Source organism: Manacus candei, unplaced genomic scaffold (genome assembly GCF_025592945.1).
Source record: "Manacus candei isolate 608988 ecotype Guabito, Panama unplaced genomic scaffold, ASM2559294v1 h1tg000024l, whole genome shotgun sequence".
NCBI classification, from domain to species: Eukaryota; Metazoa; Chordata; class Aves; order Passeriformes; family Pipridae; genus Manacus; species Manacus candei.
Window position 1 is genome coordinate 7,367,306 of NW_026138072.1, and position 21,700 is coordinate 7,389,005.

Genomic DNA, 21,700 nt, shown 5'->3' on the forward strand with positions numbered 1-21,700 from the left:
GACCTTTTTCTCTGACACTTCTTTCCCGCAACCTGATAACTTAGAAAGTAAGTAGAACTAAGACTACAGTCTACTTTTAGTTTTTTCATTATCACAGACTCGTAATTTTTAATTAAAATACACTGCCTAATTAATACCAACAATCCATTCCAACTCAAACCCCTGATGGGTAGGTCACTATATGAAAAAGCACCCACAGTACATTTGAGTTATAAACTTATTTCAAAAGAGTTATGAACAACCAGGACTTTTCAGAACTAGATGGATTTTTGATTTTGAGTATACAAAATCATCCCATGCAGACAATGTCTTACAGTTTTTGTGGCTGCAAAGACAGAGAATAATCAGCTTGGATTTTACTCCATTATTGCACTTGTGAAAACCATGTTGCATTTCAGAAAAAGCTATGAATTAAAAAGAGAGACTGATTTTTTTCCATTGTACTATTTCTAGTCCTGTGTTACTGTTACTCAGTTTTTTTTCAGTAGCTCTACAATATGAAAGATCAGGGTCTGCTTAGCTATAGGAAACTTAGTTTCAGTATTGTGAAAAATTAGGTTTGGTTAGTACTGCTATCAAGCACTTCAGACTCCGAAAGAACATGTCCCAGAGCCCATGCTTAAATGACAGTAATATCACATTATAAACCTAGGCCACCTATCCAGGCTTACTGGAGAAAGGTGCCAGATGGAACATTGCAATGGATGCTACTCCCATTTCCATCCAGAGCCAAGAAGTATCATCACACCACTATCTTATCAGTAGCTGTACTTACATTGCTAGCAGTGAGTAATGGAAAAGATCAGTTAGAGCAGTAAAATTAATTTAGAAAAATTTTATTAACCAAGTTCTAATAATGTCAAAAAGACTATTTGAGATATATGTTAGCCAGTTCTATTGCATCAGTAGATCTACACATAAAATCTAACATTTTGCTTTCACAACGAACATGAAAAAAAAATCATTTAGTACTACAGGATTCTTCTCTTTCCATTTTCTTCATCTACCAGGACAAAGTAAAAAATGTAATTTAGCCTTTTTTCGAGCACAGTTTAGCTGAATCCAAAGTCTCAAATAAGAGAAACATAAGAACCTATGAATTAATGAGCATAATTACTAGGAGTGCACATACAAAATCAATAATTTAGCAGCTATATTAATGCAGAATAATGTAGGGTGTGAACAATAAAAAAATTAAATGCTCTCACAATTACTTTCTGAAAGCAAGTAAATATTTTGTACATCTGATTCTTTTCAAATTAAGTGGGACAGAGGATGCATATTATTACAGATAACACACAAAAATAATTAGCCTATATTACAAGAAGTTGTTTCGATAGATATTTATTCTGCTGTTAAAAAAACAGTAATAAGTGCTTGGCTACTATCCCTCAAAGTGTTAACAGATCATCTGGTTACTGGAAGCTAGGTGATTGGCAGGAGATGGCATCAATTTACAGGTACTTTGTGAGCTTAAGTACTTGATGATGAGTAACTGGACTAATTTGTACATAACCTAAACAGTGAATTTGACATTGGATCCTAAATTCTTCTCCAGATGAATGACTCAAGGGGAAGAGAGGAAAGGAACCCTCTTCAGCAGTATGTGTTAATCTCACTAAGGTCTGCTTCACTACTGGCTATTACTCCAGCATACAAGACTCATAGTTCATATCCAAGTATCAGGACTGATACCAGAAAATGCATGATCTTAGGAGAGGGAGTCAATTTTATTTTGGATCTTAAAACACCTATTTTCCCCTCTTATTTCAAGACACCATGATACAAATATATGCACATACACCTAAAAGGCAGTGTCCAATTTATATTCTAATCACTCAGCAGAATAAACGTAGATATATATACACACAGTTATCTTTCACAGGCCTTTTCTGCCCAGCATTTTAAGACATAGCAGCTGCACTGAAACTAGACTCCAGTCCCTCAGAGTCTCTGACTCCTCACCCAAGACCCCAAAACTACAGCATCAAAAAACCCTTCAAAAACTTAGTGTTTTAAGATGAAAAATCCAGTAGAAAGATAACTTAAAAAACAGAAACAGTGAATACAGTTGGTAATATTTCAGTCACATATTCACTTTGAGGGGGAGGGATTAGTAAAAATATGAAATTGTACCAAAAGATACACTTGCTCTCAGGTTCAAAGTCCATTCCAAATTACCACATTCCAGATTCTTATTACAGATAGACTCTCCCAAATGAAGTAGATAAATGATGGAAATATGAAAAAATGTGCAACTGTTTCAAGTTCATTTGCAAGGTGAACAGACACTTCTAGTTTTTTAGTTCTTAACAAGACTGTGAATGCATTCAAGAAAATATCACATAGTATGTTTTCGGTCTGGGATTGGAGGAAGGAAAACAAATGCTCTGCACATTTTCAAAATTTCAGTCCCACAGAACTTAATATCATTACAATAGTTCCTCTCAAGCATGCAGCTGATCGTAACTTCTTACCTTTAGGTAAGAATTCACTATCTCTAAATCCTGCATAGCTTAATCCTTGTACTACATAATTTGAAAGAAAAAGCCTAGTACACAAGTTATCCTCTCAAATACAATATTCAAGATAATTTAGGACATAATATATTCTGCTGAGTTTTTTTTCCATCTTTGAATCCTAGGAAGAGAAATTATCTTCCATCAATCACTGTTTCCCCTCATGTGCTACATCAAATACTTATCAATCAACAAGATGATAAGCAGTTATTTTGCAGATTAAAGAGCAGAACATACAAACAGACAGCTACTGTCATGAGAAATAGTGTAAATGCTTAAGAATGTGTTCAGAACTATCCATTTGACACCTTACCATTCCAGTAAGCAGGCAATGTCCAGCCAAGCTCTCTCGCAGAAGTAATTGATGCTAAAACACTGGTGTGGCTGAAGAAGGAAAAAAACTACACAACTCAGTTTAAAGGTTTCTCATGTAATGGCTCTAAGAAATGCATTGCAGTGAGCAATTTAAACTCAGCTAACAAGAAATAAATTTTAAACTCACTAGTGCTTTTATAGATCACTGCACTCTAGTCTCTTCAGAGAAGCAGAGATAAGCATAGTATCAGAGAGTCTTAAAAAATGGGTAACACCACAGGCACCAGCTGTTGCTGTTTACCTCATCAGTGTCAACTCGTCCGCACTGTATGGGCTTGGCCTTTCTGGAGAGCAGAGGGGAAGATCAAAAGTTTTGCCATCTGCACTTCATGAGTGCAGTCCAGTCAAGTGAGGCTACCATGCATGGCCCCACAATAGAGCCACAGAGCACCTCCATGCCCAAATGGCAAACTTTCCAGAAGATTTTAGAATGGCAAAGCTAAATGTCTTATAGTTTTTCATTCTTTGCCCCTAAATTACAATGCACTTTTATTCCCTCCATGAATGAGGGTGATTCTACACTGTCCATCTGAAATGAAACAGTAAAATACTGTAATGGCATCCCATACTGTGACAGACATTTGAGAGTCCATCATTCTACTTATGATAATACATAACTTGTTTACTAACCATACCAACTGCTAGTTCACCATTTACGCCAGCCTTAAGGTCTAATCTGAAGCCAGAGCATGCCACATTCAAACTCTGCTGACCTACACATTTCAATCAAAAGATCCCTCTAGACAATTAAAAATACAAAGCCACCAGAAATCCCTGGGAACTAAAGAAACTCGGTACATAAGTCCCAAAAGCAAGTGCTCTGCAAAAGAGCTTTTAAGGGAAAACGAATTCACTGTTTCTTCTCCTTATCCAACTTGAGTTCTTACAATGGTTAGTTATTTCCCATTCTTGTAGCAACTAAAAAACATTTTACAGATAGACATGAAATTCCCAGCCTACTGCCTCAAGTCTCAAAGTCAACATGCCTATGGCAAGAAAAAGTAGGAAAGAGGGGATGTGGTACGCTTTAAATCTGCCCAAAAAGAGATACAGCTGAGTAAGTATCCCAGAGTTAACTGCACTTTTGACTTCTATGGACATATTATCAAGGATCAAATCATTGATGATGAACAGCAACATTTACATTTACCATGACTAAGTGAAAGACTATTCCAAATCAGCAACTGTTGGAACTCAAAAGGCAAGTCAATCTCCATTATGCTAAATTCAAACTAGAGCCTGCTGAAGAAAGAGTACTCCCTGCTTTCCCCTCACACCTGCCTTTTATTAAATCTAGGGTTTGCACAACCCCACCACAGGTCCAACTAGTAACTGATTCAAAAACCCTAACCTTGCAAGACATCAGGGGAGAACTTTTTTCTATTTAGATCAGCTTGATAGTTTTGGTGGAGGTTACAAGGACGAGTAATTAAAACAAACAAACAGACAAGATTAATCATGCTAAATATCTAGAGGCAACCAAGAAGAAGCAAAGATGGTAAGTCAATTCAGTAAACAGTTATGGTCCAGACAGTGACTGTATCAGCAGGTTGTCTTCTACAGAACTGAAAAAAATATTTACAGGATGTGGTCTAAACTGCAAGACAACCTTGCTCGGAAGTGCTGCATGTGTTTTTGCAACAAAAAGTCAATCACTTTCCTACACAGCAATGCTCTGAATTTATAAAAGGCCTGACAGAATGAGACTGAAGTGCACAAAAGTATATAGACCATCATTCCCAACACAGTAAGTTAAAAACCTACATGCACTCTACTTTCCAAAAAACAACTTACTAACAAAAAAAAAAAACCTCCTAAATTCCAAAGTGACCAATATAAGAAGGTGCCGTCAAGAAGTAATAATGATAAAAAGTGTCAGTTGTTCACTTTGACCTGATTGTAATATTAAGATTAAAAAACATTTAGAAAAATATTCAATGAATATCAACCTGTAATTCAAACCATTAATAGATATACTGAATAGATTTGTAAAAAGAAAAATTTATATTTATATACAAAACAGTGCCACTGCTCTAGATGCATCTGTCCCACTGCTCTTAAAATCTAAGTGAAGATGCACAAAATGCACCTCAAGCTTCTTAGATCATCAGAAACTGCCATTTTATAGCAGAAGATGCCATTACCTACAGCAGAATGCAGCCTACTTCCAATCTTAATGGTAAAGGTGATTTTTCCTATAAGAAATCCATGAAATAAGACAGTTTCTGTTAACCTTTATGTGTTTAGATTTAAAGCAAGACTATTAATTGCTATGGATGAAACCAGCCTCTACAGGGCACCCAAGTTCCTCAACCAAATTCCTCTTCTACAGCCTCTGCTACTAATTCATTAACTACAAGTCATGCACCTGAAAAACATGCTTAACAGTAAATCTTGATAGGAAGATATGGAAACAGCTTTTTTTTAATTAAAAAAATTAATCTAAAAAAATTAAATTAATTTAAAAAAAATAATAATTCTTCCAGGATGTTGTCTTTTAGTCTGCTCCCAAGTCAACATTATCAAGGTCTTGGAGAGCCTAAGGAGAAGGAAGAAATAAAGAAAGGATGAAACAAAGTATAACAGTCAATATGCTTTTAAAAGTCACAACAATTATATGTCATGGTTAATTAAATCACAGTAAAATTAAATTTAAAAGTACTTTAAAAAAACACTAACCAAAAATAAAATAAAACAGCACAACTGCTTAATGGAGAGGTATAAAAGAGATATTTACAATGCCATCAACATGTAAAATCTTAGGAAAAACAGATCTTAGGGAAAAAATCGGAACAAGTGCCAAGGAAGTAAAAAAACTCTCTAGATACTTGTCTATTAAAACTAGAAATGACAAGTGCTTTGACGAGAGTTTAGGTTGGTCAAAGAGAGAGAAAAGATAACATATCATAACAGTTGCAAATATACAGCAATTTGTGACATTTACAGGTTCCAAACACCAAAACCCAAATTTGTGTTAAGATTAGGCTTTGTGGAATTGCATTAACACTAAGATAGTAGCAAATGCAACTTGAACACAGATGCATGAACTAATTTCCAAATCCATTTGAAAATTAATTCCAGTTACTAATGATGACAAGGGCTGAAGTGCAAGTAAGGTTTTAACTTGGTATTTCATACTGAAAAAGTCAGTAAACCAGGCCGGACTCAACAGAAATAACAGACAGCTCTAAGGTGTGGGGAGGATGGTGACACCCACAGATGCTTGCCATGGTACACTGGAAGTACATTTCTGATACACAAAAGGCAAAAGGAAAACGTAGGCCTGGCAGAACATTTCTTTGTGCTACTACTTCTGGTACTTCCTACAATTCAATAGCTAGAGCACTGCTGTAGCCATTGACACCTGGGAGACAAGCAGAAACACTGGAATTAATTGTGCTTGACCAGGTCAGGCCTCTCTTTGGTTAGCAGGACCACTACTCCTTCATGAAACACAAAACTTGGTGACTACAATGAAACATCACACTTCACAGGAGAATGAAGGCTGAGGAGGAAGAAATTTCTTGTATACCTGAACATGTTCCTATAGATTTTCTCATAACTACCCCAAAGAAGGCTGAGACCAGTCAAACTAACACACACCATAATGAGGGAAGACTGGTGGACTGCCAGAACAAAAGCCTATGATAATCCGGCTGACTCAGATCTAGACACAGAGAGGCAATCCAGAAGTTGCCTCATCTCTCAGCAGACAAGCATGTCTTTAAGTGGTGGTACCATTATCATGGGACAGCCAAAAATCTCAGGGAGTAGAATTTAAAATTAAAAAAATCCCCACCAGCATCTCCCCTTTCAATCCAGGAAGCAGGAGCATATCAAGCTTCCAATCATGGTTCACAACTGAGCTCTTAAAATCACCAAGAAAAAGCACAAAAACTATAGTAATTATGGCCTCTGCTTCACATGAAGCTACTTTATCGTTAAAGGCTTTATTTAAATAAATCCATGCCTTCCACAGCTATGGAAATAAAACACTTGCCCTCACTCTCTCCTCTTTCAGGGACCTCTCACTTCTTACACAAGACAGAACAAGAATAAGGACATGATGCAAGTTAATTCACTGAAGTTAATTTTTAACTCTATGCCTAATCATGATTGAAAAGAAAGAACAAACAAGAGAAAACATTCAGAAAGGACATGCAAAATTGCTTTAAAAAGATATGTACTTCATTCCTGTGGGTTTAAGACAGCTACAAAATAAAGGCTATAAAATTTTTTCAGATAAGAAAAATGTACACAAAATACTAGTTAGAAACTGGTCGGACGAATTACAGCTTCTAGAGAGACATGTATTTTTCTGTCAATGCAATTTTTAATATCTTTGCCTTGTAAACAGGAGAAATCGATGTGACTGCCACCTCCTTTGCAAACAAGGAATAATATGTAACAAAATGCTTGGCCTTGGGCTTGTTTCTTTATAATAATAAAATCCTGCAATTATTAGTTGTAAATGTTCTTACTCCCTGTCTTGAGAACTTGTGGGAATTAGGTATTGGAGAGAAGAAAAATTCTTTACTGCTCATTTTTTATTTTCATCAACCCTGGTTTCTACCTGCAGTATCAAGCAATGACATACATCTCTCACAGTGCCCTAAGGGAAAAAAAAAACAACACACCAAAAAAAAAACCTCTTCAACCAACCAAAAAAACCCAAACCACCCACCAAAACTCTATGCTGTGCACAGGCCTAGATATCCAAGGAGGAATACATAATTCTCTTTTTCCTGTAGAGCAACCCTACTGATAGAATGCTTGTTTCAGTTTCCATCTATAGTATATGTTAATCAAAAGTAAAAATAGGGGATGGGGAAACAAACAGCAACAAAAATGCTGAAAGTCAGCAGTTACTATTTAATACTATCCTCAATACAAGAAGTCCTTTTTAACTCCTTAATTCAAGAAATAAAATAGGTTTGAAAAACATAACTACCATATTCTGTTTCACATGAGTATGATATTTTTATTCCTTTGACATATGTTGCTTCCTGAATGGATTTAAGTAATTTGGCATTCCAGAACAAAACTCCTCTCAGTGTTTGGCACTTCATGTACAATGCAGCCAGGAAGCCACTCCTTAAGACTATGCAGACATCTGCAGCAGACATCAAACTTTTTGATAAGCAAGCTGCACTGCTGTATATATGCATTATTTCAATACACAAGAAAAGTTCTCATCTATTAACTAAACCCTCCACATAAGTGCCTGCAGATAACTTCAGACAATCTGAAGCTATTTGTTGAACTATTGTTCAGCACAAATGAAAACAGAAAAGGGAAAAAAAATAATAAAAAAGGAGACCACTTCTTATCATAAAATTTCCCGTTACTTAATTTTCTGTTTTGCTTGATAAACTGTGTAGTCTACATACAAAAACAAAACAGCTCCTGATGCCCTGCTTTACAGCACTTCCCCCCAAAAAGTAATTGCCAGAATTCCTACCTAAAGGTAGGATGGATCAAACAACAGAGGTCAGAAGAACACAGCAGGCCCCAAACAATATAATACCTGAAGACACAAAGTAAGCAGATGTTGAGTACATGGGAGGGGAAGAAAGAACCACACTCAAAACTCTCTAGTGACCAAAATTAGAAACACTATCGCACCAAATCCAGACTGGTTACACAGATTGTATGATAACAGGAACACACATGGAAACACACTCATAGATCAGAGTGCAAAAGAGAAGTACATGCAGATATGTATATTCCCTGTTTTGAATTTGGCAGATTTCAAAAAAATATATCCTACCAAAACCACAAATAAATACACACCCTGACACTTAAAAGACTGTGCAGTGCTCTAATGGAAGTTACTACTTTAGAGAAATAGTATATAGAACCAGACTTCCATTTTACTTTATAAGTCTTTCCATCTTTAATTAAACACTTACATCTCCATCTACTAAGTGTCATTCACCTTAAGCCAGTTTGGTTTTTGTTTACACATTATTCTCAGCAGTTTTAGGACTTCCTATCCTGGACAGATAAAGAAACCCCTGAACTGTACGTCTGCCTATTGTTTTTAATCTGCATTAATTTTACAACTGATACACAGATCCTGATACACTCCAATTAGTTGCTCAAAACTGTGATGCACCAGAATTTCTCCTCTCTGCACTGGCTGTGGTTCAAACTACACCACTCTTCATATTTCCATGTGGCTAAGCACCGTTATTCTTGTCCTCTATTTACTCAGCTTTTCTCTCACAATGCACATTTGATTTTTGCCTATTAATAATCTCTTTTTACTCCCAACACAGTGATGAAACATTTAAGCTAGTATTTTTGTACTAAATTATTTTTCTCTTTCCTTGGTGTTGTGTTCCTCTAAGTCAATGGATGATGATTAAAGAAAAAAGAGTTGCTATTTTTATTTTACTACATCAGGCATTCTGGAGATCAGATAAGCAACTGGTAAAACCAAACTAACAGAAGGCTATTCTTGAATGGTTTCCAAAGTATTTTTGCCTCTTTAGAAAGGGAAGAACAATAGTTTACTGCTTAAAATAAAAATTTTAAGAATAACTTGAAAGTTAGATAATTATATTTAAATATATTTTCTCTAAAAGTGCTGCTTTCAACATAGTTCAAGATAATAATTAACTATCTGAAGTCAGAAAAAAGTTTTTCACCTGACAGGAGGTTTAAGTAGAACTAAGAGTCTTCCTTCTCATCACAATACTAATTACAGCCTCAAAACTGCATTCAAAGTTGATTTAATAATAACTCAAAGTGTTACTTAATTTCTGACATCCTGTGCTTTCCAGCAAGAGAAAAAAATAGAGGTACAATACTCCTTTGACACTACTGAAGCAAAAAGTGGGACAGTGCCATGCTGATTTGCTATTAACATGTCACCCTCTTTTTCTCAGAACAGGAAAAAGTGACTGAAGAGCACAATGTAGGAATTGCAGAGAATTTCACAGCTGTTATTTCAAATAATGTGAATTGCCCAGTGTGTACTTCTCTTCAGACTTCTCAAAGATTAAAATCAAGTTAATACAAGACTGGGGAAAATGAGTACCATTCTGATTTTGAGGGAAGGTTACTCCTCTGTAGATATTTCATACTCTGAAGCTGAAACTTAAAGCTTGGTCAAAACTTAACACCAATGGAATTACGGGTGAACTATGGACCTAAAATGAGACATATATATTTAAGTTTGTGGAAATAAGCAGGGACTCACTTCGTAGATGAGAGAAAGCACTGTGTTTAAAAGTGAAAGGAATAATTTGTTGGTTCTTCATTGGTTGGTTTATGTAAAGGAAGAAGCAAAGTAAGAGAGAGGATGAGGAAAAAAAATATTGATTAAAGACATGGTTCTCTCCCATCCCCTAACATTTTCTTCTAACCTGCTCCATTGACAAGGCCGTAACCTTTCCCTCAATGTGTCACCATCTGCAGCTGCAAAACCAATTCAGTAACACTGATGTCACCAAAGGCTACAGGACATTTGAAATCTTTACAACACCTCTCCCACAGATCCCACAGATTTCCCACAGGAAAATTCCACAGATATGTTTGCTCTACAGTCTTTCCCTAGTAAGAGCAGCATTGCAAAAGCACACAGTAATGCCCTGATCCTCAGCATTTCTTTTGCTTTGTTTCAGTAAAGCAAGACAAAATAAATGCTCCCTGAAAAACTGACAAACTCACCCAGACAAATACAAGCAAAAGAATAAATTATTCCCATCTAAGTCTACTAAAATCCATTTTAAGTATATCTTGCTTTTCTAGTACTTGTATTGTTTATATTTTCATCTAGTTGGATGAAATTTCTTGTACCAGACCCAAAGCCTTAACATGCAGTTTAAGGATAACACACTGGAAGAATAGGATTGTCTAACAGCCACAGAAAGCTCACTCCCTCACAAAATATTGTTCAGGAAAAAAATCTCTCCTAAGATGCACTATAGTGAAACAATAGTATAGTAAAATAATAAAGCTCTGGGCGTTTTTCCTTCCTTCATATTAATGTTTATAATCTTATCCACCAGGATCGCAGTCAGATGGATTGACAAATTATAAATTTCATTTGATTTTCCCCTCCTGTCACATTAAGAGAAAGGATGGAAAGAGACATGTTTAATCTCACCTCCTCTTACTTTAGAGTTGAATCCCTAATATTTGTTACCTTGTTTTTAATAGCTTCCCAAAACCCGTATGTGAACCAACAAAAGTGACCTGACAGAAGTCACAAGTAAAACTGTAGGTTTGTTCCAAATACCATTTTCTAGCACTCTACATACAATTCCCTCTAACTCCACGAAAATCTACTAAATAACTAAGTAATTACTTAAAATAAATGACCTTGTGTATGTTTACTAAAGCTCAACAGAAATAAATTTTATAAAGACTGAATAGCAATGAAACAGAAAGACATGAACTTTTCAATTTTCTCCGCCAGTGTCAAATTTTATTGCCAATCCCCCACAAATATATAGCACCTCAGAATTATGTAACCAGAAGAAACCCAAAATGAGTATGTTCTCCTAGAAGGAGCTAACTACCAAGCTCACATTCCAGGTCACCACAGACTAACATGCCACAGCAAGCAAACATACCAGCAGCAGGGCATCGGCGAACATTATCTGCTATATGCACATGCACCTCCTCTTCCAGGTACACCTATCTCAAAGGCCAAAGTGGAAACTAAGTAAATTCAACACCTACATATTATACTCAATAGCATGAGCATGGAAAGTGTACTTTTACAAAGCATTTAAGTCACAAAACATTTAGGCTGCTACGCTGACACACTTTTCAGTTTAGTTTCATTGAAAATACAGGCCTCAGCCTTGTATATACCACTGTTGTTTTAACCATGAGTGTGCATAAGCACTTACAGACTATTAAGCATAATGTGTCCACAGTGGAAAAAAAAAACAAAACAAAACAAAACTGCAATTTGCATTAGTAAATGTTCTCCAATATCCAGTTTCAAATATAAAAATCCATCCTATCTTCAGGGATACCTGTAAGTAGAGGAGACCTGCAGTAATTTGACAAAATTGTTGACAATACAGTTGATCTTCTAAACTATCATTCCCCCCCTCTGAGAGAGTAATGCCAGAAAGACTACAATCACATATTGGGGAAAAAGCAGCAGCTCTCAAAATTTAGCAGTCTACCAGAAGTCTTCCAGACAAGCTTGGAAACACTTTCCACCATTCAAACACTTACAATAGCATCCATAGTCATTGGATGTCTGGGACTGACATTCACACTGGCATTGCATTTTAGATGTTTGTCTAGAGCACTGATGTAGCTCAAAGCATCTATGCCCTCTCCTCCTTAAAACTTGGAAGTTTTGGAACACATGTGGTGAAAAACTCCAAGATTAAGAAGGGCAAAGAAGACTGAAGAAATAAATTCTACAAATCACAGACCTTACATCACGTAAGAGAAGACTAAGGAAGAACATGAAACTTCTCTTCCAGAACAGTCTGGGAAAATGAAGCCTCTTATGCAGCTGTTACAGGAACTTCTCATGCCAACCAGAGTTGAAAAACCAGTGAGAAGGCTTCAAAGGCAGCAGTAAAACTCAAAGCACAGTACTTTTAAAAACCAAGACCATCCTTCTGCAGCTACCTTTAATATACTAAGAGAACTTCAAGTACTTTGAGTTTATTTAGTAGCACTGGAGCTTTCCCCAGCAAAGAGAATAGGGCCTTGGCCACTTCACAGGAAAATATCATCCATTCCAAATTAAGACTTAAATTCTAAGCTTTTCAAGTGTTTGTATCTTTTACTAACACTTCAAACCACCTCAAAGTTTCTTCTATTCCTAAAGTTAGCCCCAGACAATTGACACAAGAAGCAGCCATTGAGCACTAGGAGTTCCCAGCAAGACAATTATACTCCAGCCATCTATTTCAGAAGTGTAATTTTAAGCTCAAGAGAACTCAACACTCCTAAAACAACTATTTCTGTCTTACCTGTTTCTTCCTAGAAAGGAAATTCTACTCAAAACAGCTGCAGTCTCTCCCACTGAAAGCATGTGATAGTCCAGAACAGACAACGTATTCACTACTTGGACCATGTCTATATATATCTGTTCATTCCACCCCAGCCAACTTCAAGACAGGGCCTACAAGACATGAATCCCAGCACTGTACATACTGAACTGCACAAATCCGGAGACTTCAGCGTGCTTAGAAGACTTTGTTTGTAAAGAAGCTTATGTATCCAGTGAATTCCAAACTGACTACTATGGAAATACTGATCTACGGTTTCTTCCAGTTGTTATTCTTACAATGTGCATCTAAGTAAGGAAACATTAAAGAACACGTACTTTCAGCAGTTGTTTTACTTTGTACATATAATATAGTCTTACGCTTGTAGAATTAAATCATACAAAAAAATGATATAAAATTTTGAGAAACCATAGTCTATTTACAAAAGATGCGACACTATTTAATATTGGATATTTAAGATTGAGCAACTATGAAAAAAAGTTGTGCATTTTGGAACGACCATCTTTTCAGCAGCTGTGCTCTTCTAGGGACAGCAGTTGTCCCTACTGTCATAAATAATCTTTAGTCTGTGCCTAATCGTTGACGAGATACCGAACAGAGGATGGCATAAGGCATTCCTCCTTAATCAAAGCTATGTAAGAGACTTGTTACCTTATGTTTTCTTGGCCATGCCAAAAATACAAGAGAAGAATGTGGCCATCCCATTCCCTATCTACTGAAGTGGATAAAGATGGAAGGAGAGTACAAAGCATCCTATCTAACAAGATTGAGACTTCAAAGGCTTGGTTACCTTCTGATATTATTACAACTACCAGGACAGACACAGCTGTCAAAATTGTTCACATTGTCCTCAGATTCCACTTAATCATCACTGCTTGTTTCTACATATAATGATCGTTTAGTATCAAGTATCTACAAATTAATTCCAGTTACAGAAAGAACTAATCTACTTTTCAATTTAAACTACCCTAGGGAAGACAGTTGCAATGCTGATGTTCTCCCACATTAAGTACACTTCAGTTTGGTTTCATTTAAACCAAATTAAGAGATTTGCTGGGCTTTATTTTTCCCAATTATGGAAAGTCACAATGTATTTTTAAGGGTGGAAGGTGCAACCTAGTGTTGAAATATCATGCTTCTGTATTCCTCTAGGGAACGTGCAGAGAGTAATAATTCAAATACCTGTACTGAAATTTAAGCATCAGAGAAACAAGTATCTTAAAAAGCACTGGTAACTAATGATGGTGAACAGCAAAAAAGCCTCGTTATCCTGAGATTATTATGTAAGAAAAATACTATTGATTCCAGCTTAGCAATAATAATTTCTTCCATTTTTAATTAGGTGGAAGATGAGATACATAACTCTCCCCTAAATCAGTATCCTTACTTTCTAATCTTAACATTTTACTCGCAATACCTGAACATTGTATTCCTAGTTCAACATGAAAGTTGTATTTCAGTAATCTTTTTACAATAAAAAAATGCTCAAAAAAAGCCCACATATATAGTTATCTATGGACTATTTACTACTCAAACTGATATATGTTACCCTCAATGTTTTCATTCTGATATGAAAAAAGCACTGTCTGACACATTGTTTTACTTACTTCAAAACTGACAAGGTAAAACAGCAATGTTTATAAATCTTCATTTTCCAGGTAATTTTCATTTAACTATCTGTATGAACTATCACCATCAATATCTGCATGCTCACATAGGAATATAGTCTATTACTTTCATATCCATAAGAGTAGCTCTTCCATAAACTCAACTAGTTACTCATACGGAAAAGGTTAGATTTCTAATTCCTCCATGTGGACTAAATGTCAGGCACACCTTCAGCAGATCAGGTTACTCCATGGGGAGAATCTGCTGAAGATGTGACATATCCACCATCTGATCTTTACATAACATTCTCCCTAAAAGATTTTCCTTTTTGCTTGGGAGCAGGAAAGACAAAAACAAAACAAGAATGCAAAGCAGACAGACAATGATTCATTACAGCGCTACAGGAAAGCCAAGCTGAGGAATTTGCTCCCATTCCCTTCTACTTCCAGAACCTACTGCTAAAACGCTACGTATAATGTATGTTACACATGATCACGCCTTTCCTTAGCTTTGATCTTCCAAGTGTGGCTCTTTATGCCTTTGAACAAACTCCACTGAGAATCATAACAGTGTTTTCTTAGACCACCAGCTTAATACACTAAGCAACTATCAATCATTAATATTTTCTCCATGGAGCACCCTCATCAACTCTATATGAATATGATGTGCAAATTGATACCCCACAGAGCTCTACATTTACACTCAACATTATCTATTGCACAGCTTATCCATAAGGCAGTCCTACTCATATTTTTACTAATATGATAATCATCCTAATGATAATCACATTCCATGGTATACCACATGCAGTAACTTCCAGCTCTATGATTGCAAGCATACCTTCTTAAAATTAGCAATGTTCGGTTGAGCTTCATTTAATTCACGAGCAAGAACCACCACGTCAAAAGAACATCTCCCCAAGCCATTGACACGTAGCGATAAAAGTGCTGCTTCAAGCACATGAGCTACCATGTGTAAACTTAAATAATCTTGTTCGTAAGATGAATAACAATGTCAGACTGATTTTTAGTTGAGATCATTGATCTCAAGAAAGAATACATCCCTTCATAACTTCTAAACTATGTTAATGACATGATGGCATTCTATAACTATTAGCTGTAAGCAGTACTGAATTACACTTTCAACATTAAAAAGGGCCTTCTCCATAGCTACCATCATGACAAAACACTAGCATAAAAAGTTGTGCCTCCACTACAAGGAACTATTCTTCTCCATGGCACTGAAAAATATCAAGTGCATCATGAGAAACACAAAAGGTCTGAAAAGATACAAAATTGCCTTCATTACTAACACAGTGGTTTACAACTAAATTTGTCATGCACTGCTACAATTTCTCACCCTCCCCTCAAGAATCTCAAGTCATTATTGGGACTGAAACCCTGCTCTGGAAAGGGATCATTCTTTGTAAAAGGATTACTCTATTTAGACTGTATTGCTTTTCTGCCAAGCAGCAGCCATATAAGGAAATCAAAGTTCCCTACCATTTATTTTCTGCAGACCTTTCTGAATCCTAGGAACCCTTACTGCTGCCTGGAAAGGTAAGTCTATAAATTGGAAGTCAAATTATTTATTTGCTATCAGCCACTGAAACCACTTTCGGCAATTAACATTTTTCCTCACAGTATATCAAGCAGATGGAGCTGTATTACAAATTTTTTCTTCAAACAAGAACAAACATTCAAGGAAGCTAACATAGAGCTATGGCTTCTAGCTCATTTTGAACATTCACAACATGAGAAATTCTTTGCCCTCATGAAAACTAACCGATAATTGGCTCTTTGAGGCATGGGAAATAAACCTGTGGTGAGCAATACTGCCTTCACCAAATGCAACTAGTTAGTCGGCATAAAAAGCATCAGCACCCTACACCAAAACTTCATATTTAGTTTCCCCTTCAACAGCTTCAAAATGAAGTTCTTTCAAGAATTATGAAGGGGAAAGTGGTCATCAAAACCAAACAAGGTTACATTAACTTGCAAGTTCAATTGCGTGTACTAAGAAGTCAGACAACTAGCTAGCTGTTTTGGTTTTGTTTTGTATTTTGTTTTAAACTAAGGTTCTTAAGATACACTTTTCAAAGATCAAAATGCAGTACAGACTTCTGCTAGACAGGCCGAAAAATATGCAATCCAACTCGTCACCTTGAGAACAGAGAGGGGGCAAAGAGGAAGAAGTGGTGGCAGCAGTCGAGGGGGAAAACTGCGACATTTATAGAGGACCAGGGGGGCATATTTTTATAAAGAAACTTAACAGCAATCTTAAAGAAGTCCGGCCAGACATCCAGAGATATTCCAGAAAACAAGGCAGACACGGGGGGCGAGAAGGCTCAAGATCATTCGATTAAATAAAAGATATCACCTCCTGCTTTAGGACTTTCTCATTTCCCGGTAACTTAATTATATTTGCAGGGTTACCAAACGTTTTGGAAGGGAAGGAGCTGAAACAGCAATCACGGAGTCCAGCAGTTTCAGCTCAGTACCTTCTCGGACCAAACAAAGAAACTTCTGTGTCCTAGGAGATTAAAAACTTTCGGTTTCCCCGAACTCCTTCCTAAGCCTCCATGAAACCAGCGACTACGTTCACAAAGGCAGCGTTTCGACGAGAGGGGGAGAAACACAAAGGGCAGCTAAACTATGCAAGGCGGAAAACAGAGAAAAATAAAGGCCAAAAACAGGATATCAAAATGAGGCGTGAACTCCTTCCTTTTTCCCCACCCCCTTCGCAGAGGAAGGATTTTTCTGTCGTTTTTGTTGCTGCTGCTCCCCGAGCCTTCCCTATTTAATTTACCTTTTCTGTCGGGGCGTCTAAACCAGATCCAGCAGGCAGGACTTTCTTCCGACCCCACGGAAATGCATTACATCCAATCGAGTTTTCTTCACATAAAGGAGGAATGGGGCGGGGGAGGGGGTGGGGGGAGGAAGGAATGTTACGGCTTTCGGCGAGGACGAGGGAGTTCGCGGAGCGTGTGCGAAGGCGGCAGCATAGCCGGGCTCCTCCCGCCCCCCGCCGGGGTCTGCCCCGCGGGCGGCGCCGCGTCGCGCCAGCCCCGCCCGGCCCCGAAACCGCCCGGCTGCAACACCGCAGTGCCCCCCGCCCCCAGAGCGGCCCGGCCCGGCTCCACCGCCCCCCGCCCGCCCCCCCGGCCCGACGGGCACTGCCGCTCCACCCGGTTCCGCTGCCCGAGCGCGGCCGCCGCCCCGCACACCCGCGCCCGCCGCCGCGGCCGAGGGCGGAAGGGGAACGGGATGGCCGCCTGCCTCACCTGCCCGCCGCCGCCACCCTCGCTCCCCGCCTCCTCTCGCACACCGCCCCCTTCTCCTGCCTCTTCAGCCTCCCGCCCCCCTCCCCGGCCGCGGCAGCGAAGGGCGCGGGGAGGCGGCGGAGCTGTGGGGAGGGGAAACGAGCGCCCCGGGGCAGACACGCGGCGGGGGGAAGGGGAGGTGGCCGCGGGCGAAGCCGCCGCGCCCCTGCTGCTGCAGGCGCCACGCACCGCTTGCCAGGCCGGGGGAGGCACTGCAGCGGCGGCGGGGGGGACGAGAGCGGGGCGGGGGCGGGGACGGGAGCGGAGCCTGGGCTGGGACCTGGCGGCGGCGCAGGCGGGCGCGGGATCGGGCAGGCGCGGCGAGCGCGTCCGCACTAGCTGTGCTGGGCGGGAGGAGGGGACTGGCGGCCACACCGGGTCCCACTGCACTCCCGCCCCCCCGCCCTGCCTGCACCGCCGCGGGGCCGAGCGCGTGGGGCCGCCTCGCAGCCAGTCAGGAGCCGGGGGGCCGTGAGGGACAGGCCGCGCGGCCAATGGGGCTGGGCGGGGGGCGCTGGCGCGGGGTCGGCGGGAGGCGGGAGCGGCGCCGGGAAGGGCCGTGTCCCGCCGCATGGAATGGCCTCTCCCGCCGCCGCCCGGCCTGGGGCCCGCGGGGGCACCGCCATGGGCCTGCCCTAATTTGTCTTTAGAAGGGGCACTGGCAAATTCAATCCTGAATGATAAAAGTTTTCTCGTAAGCAGCTCATCTTCCTAATGTAATGGTTGCACACCCGCTAAGGCAATGGCTCACGCCATCGGGCGCCGCGCCTTGCACCGTCGTGGCCATGCCACCCCTGCTTCATCACACTTCGTACTGCCTGACTTGGAGTCACCAAGGTCTGAGGGAACGAACACACCCAAGGGAAAAACTGACGGCCTCCACCCACGCTGGGGTGTTTGGATGTGCCACAGTGAACTTGGATGCAAACAACAACGATTAATGCCGCGTGTATAGGCACACTGTTTCACGTAAACTTTGGAACGCTGCCGCGTGTTTTCCAAGTATTTCAACACTACTAATGCAACACAATGGTACTGAAAACGCATGTTGATAGAGTTACGTACACATATGTTTGAAAGGCAGACGGTGTGTGCACCGGGATCACACAGCTTCGGTAGTGGTGTGGTTTGGATCACAACAGTGCATTGATAGAAGTGGGTTTCTGTTTAATTTCCTGGATTGTTTGAAATGGGTATTTGATAACCTACTGTGTGTGCAATATGCCATCTTAACAGTCCTGGAACCCGGAGTTCTGCTCAGCCACCACACAACACTCAAAGCTGACAGCAGGGTGGATTTGTACGTGCTGCTTACCTTATGCTCCTTAATTGTGCTCTGCAGAGACCACATCTAAGGACAGAGGTAGTTTTGTTTTCACGCTCATTTAATCCCTGGCTTCTCTACTGAGACTGCCACCAAATGAGCTGGAATAGGGTTTTATTATGTTAATCTGTTTACTGAGAAATTGACAAAATGCCAAAAAAATGCCATTTTAGTTGAGCCATTGAACAGCAAAGAAAATCGTATGTCATGTAAGTATTAACCTACCCCTGATTTTGGCATACAACTAGGTGTGGGAAGTCCTTTACACCCCCACCAGTCCCTGAAAGTAACTCCAATTGGTATTTCCTGTTCAGGATCATTGGTTGCTTCATCCAGTTTCTTCCAGGGCGTTACCTGAAGAAGGTTTAATCTTTAGCAACAAAACATACAGTTGATCATATTTTTATAAAAGTCCACTATGTTTAACAATACTGTTATTTATTTGAAACTTCTCACCTGTGTTTGAGAATTTTATGTTCAAGTATCCCATTTGGATCCAGATGCAGAAAATAAGGATGTATTTCTACTAGGGTCATAACAGTCACTATTCCTTTACTTTTCTACAAATCCTCTCTCCATCATCACAGAGCATACTGCCCTGCTTTGGAGACTACATCTATGCCTAGATTTAAGTAATTAAACTAAATTAAATACAGCCATCAGAGTCTGTAAAAAATAGAAGTATATGTGTGTATATATATCTTTTTCCCAAAACATTAAATCACTTCCATTTCTTCTTGTTCAGATAAGCTAGCTATTTTCTTCAAATTAATCAGCTTTGGACTAAGGCCAAGCAAGAGAACTTCACCCCAACTCACAACAGATTTCGAATATCTCACTACAATGCACTGCACTGGTGCTATAATAAAATTACTGATTTTTTCAATCTCTTGCAAACGATTGATCATTCCTGTCCAATACCCAATAGTGTATCCTTATAATTAATGTGAATAGCTCTCTGTAACTGATGTCCTCCATCATGAACTCTCCAAGGCTCTTTTATGCATGAATTATCCTAACATTTTTAATGTGAAAATGTTCTTTGGCAATGTTTACTGCAAATTGCCCAATGCATTTATTAATGCAGCAGAGTAAGAGATGGGTGTGGGAAATTTATAGTAGCTGTTGCTCAGATGGTGAATCTCCTATAGTTGTTAGTTTCAAAGTAAAATACTGTTTCACTTAACAATTTTAGCCATCAAAAATAAAAGCCTAGCCAAAGTCTGATGAAACTCTAGCTAGCTAGAGCACAGCTCCTGAAGACATTTTATACAGACATGATATATCTATACAAATTAAGAAAATGCCAAAAGTTATCCCAGGGATCTAAAACTGCTATAAATATCAAGACAGTATTTAGATTACAGCTTCAGCAGAGTCCCCAGCAACATTAATTCCCAGAGTTAGTATCCCAGTTACCAAATAATTACAGATTAAGTGCACAAAGTACAAAATAGAGAGTTACATAATGAGTCTTTCAAGTGAGACTATGCAACTGATCCCATTGAATGTTTAAACAAATCCTTTATGCACAATTTCATGCTGGACATCAAGCTCAAACTCCTCTCATTTTAATTTCTATTTCTGTATTTGAACAGGAACACTAGTAAATACTGCAAGAACATGCAGCTAAACCAAAAGAACATTTGGTGAAACAGCCACCTCTGTGTTTGTCCTTTCAAGAGTTCATGGTCTGAACAATGCATACATAGCTTTTTGGAGTAACAGGGTTTAATTGTTGCTTTTCCCTGTTCTTACTTACCACTGTTGTTCATTACGATCATGTGTTTCTACTTTTCCAGGAAACAGATAGAAAGGCCTCTGGGGTAAGCACTTCTGCTTATTAAGTGCCCAGGTAGTGAGTTCAACGGTGAATTTCAAATTGATTTGAATTGGGACTTCTGGACATCATTGCAATATAAACACTAAATAATAATTAGTGAAAGTAATAACCACCTGAAAGACATAAAGAGGAAATAAGTAACCTTTTTTTTAACAAGTATATATTGAAGTTTATTTTAAATACTCCATGATTTAAATTTGCCCATGGTCCATTCAAAATGCCTTACTGTAATATTTTCTGAATATATACTATTTACAATTGGATCACACCACATTTATGCTGGTGAAACCAACACAAAACTGGTATAATAAGTCTTAGACGTGTGTTGCTGTAATTCCTAAATGCATAATGCATATCTACTATATCTAAAGAGAAGCTAAGTAAATAATCTCTGTTCAGTTTACCATCAATGAAATCCCAAATTTGCACTGGTTACATACACCATACAAATAAGTTTTCTCTGTATTTGGTTGCATTGTTTCTCAAACAGTAAAATCAAACAAAGCGATAAACATAAATGTATTGTGTAACTAAGTTTTGGAATATTATGCAAATACCAATAGAAAACCTTTGTAACACCACAACCTATTTTGTATATGTTGTGTTCTAGAAATGGTTAGGAATGTTTTAGAGTTATTTTTAAACATTTTATTGTGACTTTTTGTTTGTATTTCTCTTCCTTGGTTACCATGGGAGAGGTGACGAATTCTG

The 21,700-nt window shown here is 38.8% G+C and overlaps 1 protein-coding gene across 7 annotated transcripts in view; it reads right to left on the reverse strand.

The window, feature by feature from the left end:
• ERBIN (erbb2 interacting protein) overlaps window positions 1–18,127 on the reverse strand; it is a 111,446-nt gene extending 93,319 nt beyond the window's left edge. For 2 of the 7 annotated variants that reach the window (XM_051788345.1, XM_051788341.1), the window contains exons 1-2: window positions 17,784–18,126; window positions 17,309–17,394 (exon numbers count right to left, since the gene is read on the reverse strand). The gene's annotated coding sequence lies outside the window, so the exon portion shown is untranslated. Of the gene's footprint in view, window positions 1–17,308; window positions 17,631–17,783 lie in introns of those variants that run through there. The other 5 variants (XM_051788346.1, XM_051788342.1, XM_051788344.1 and 2 more) reach the window with 4 other exon arrangements.
• Between the last annotated feature and the right edge of the window lie 3,573 nt (window positions 18,128–21,700).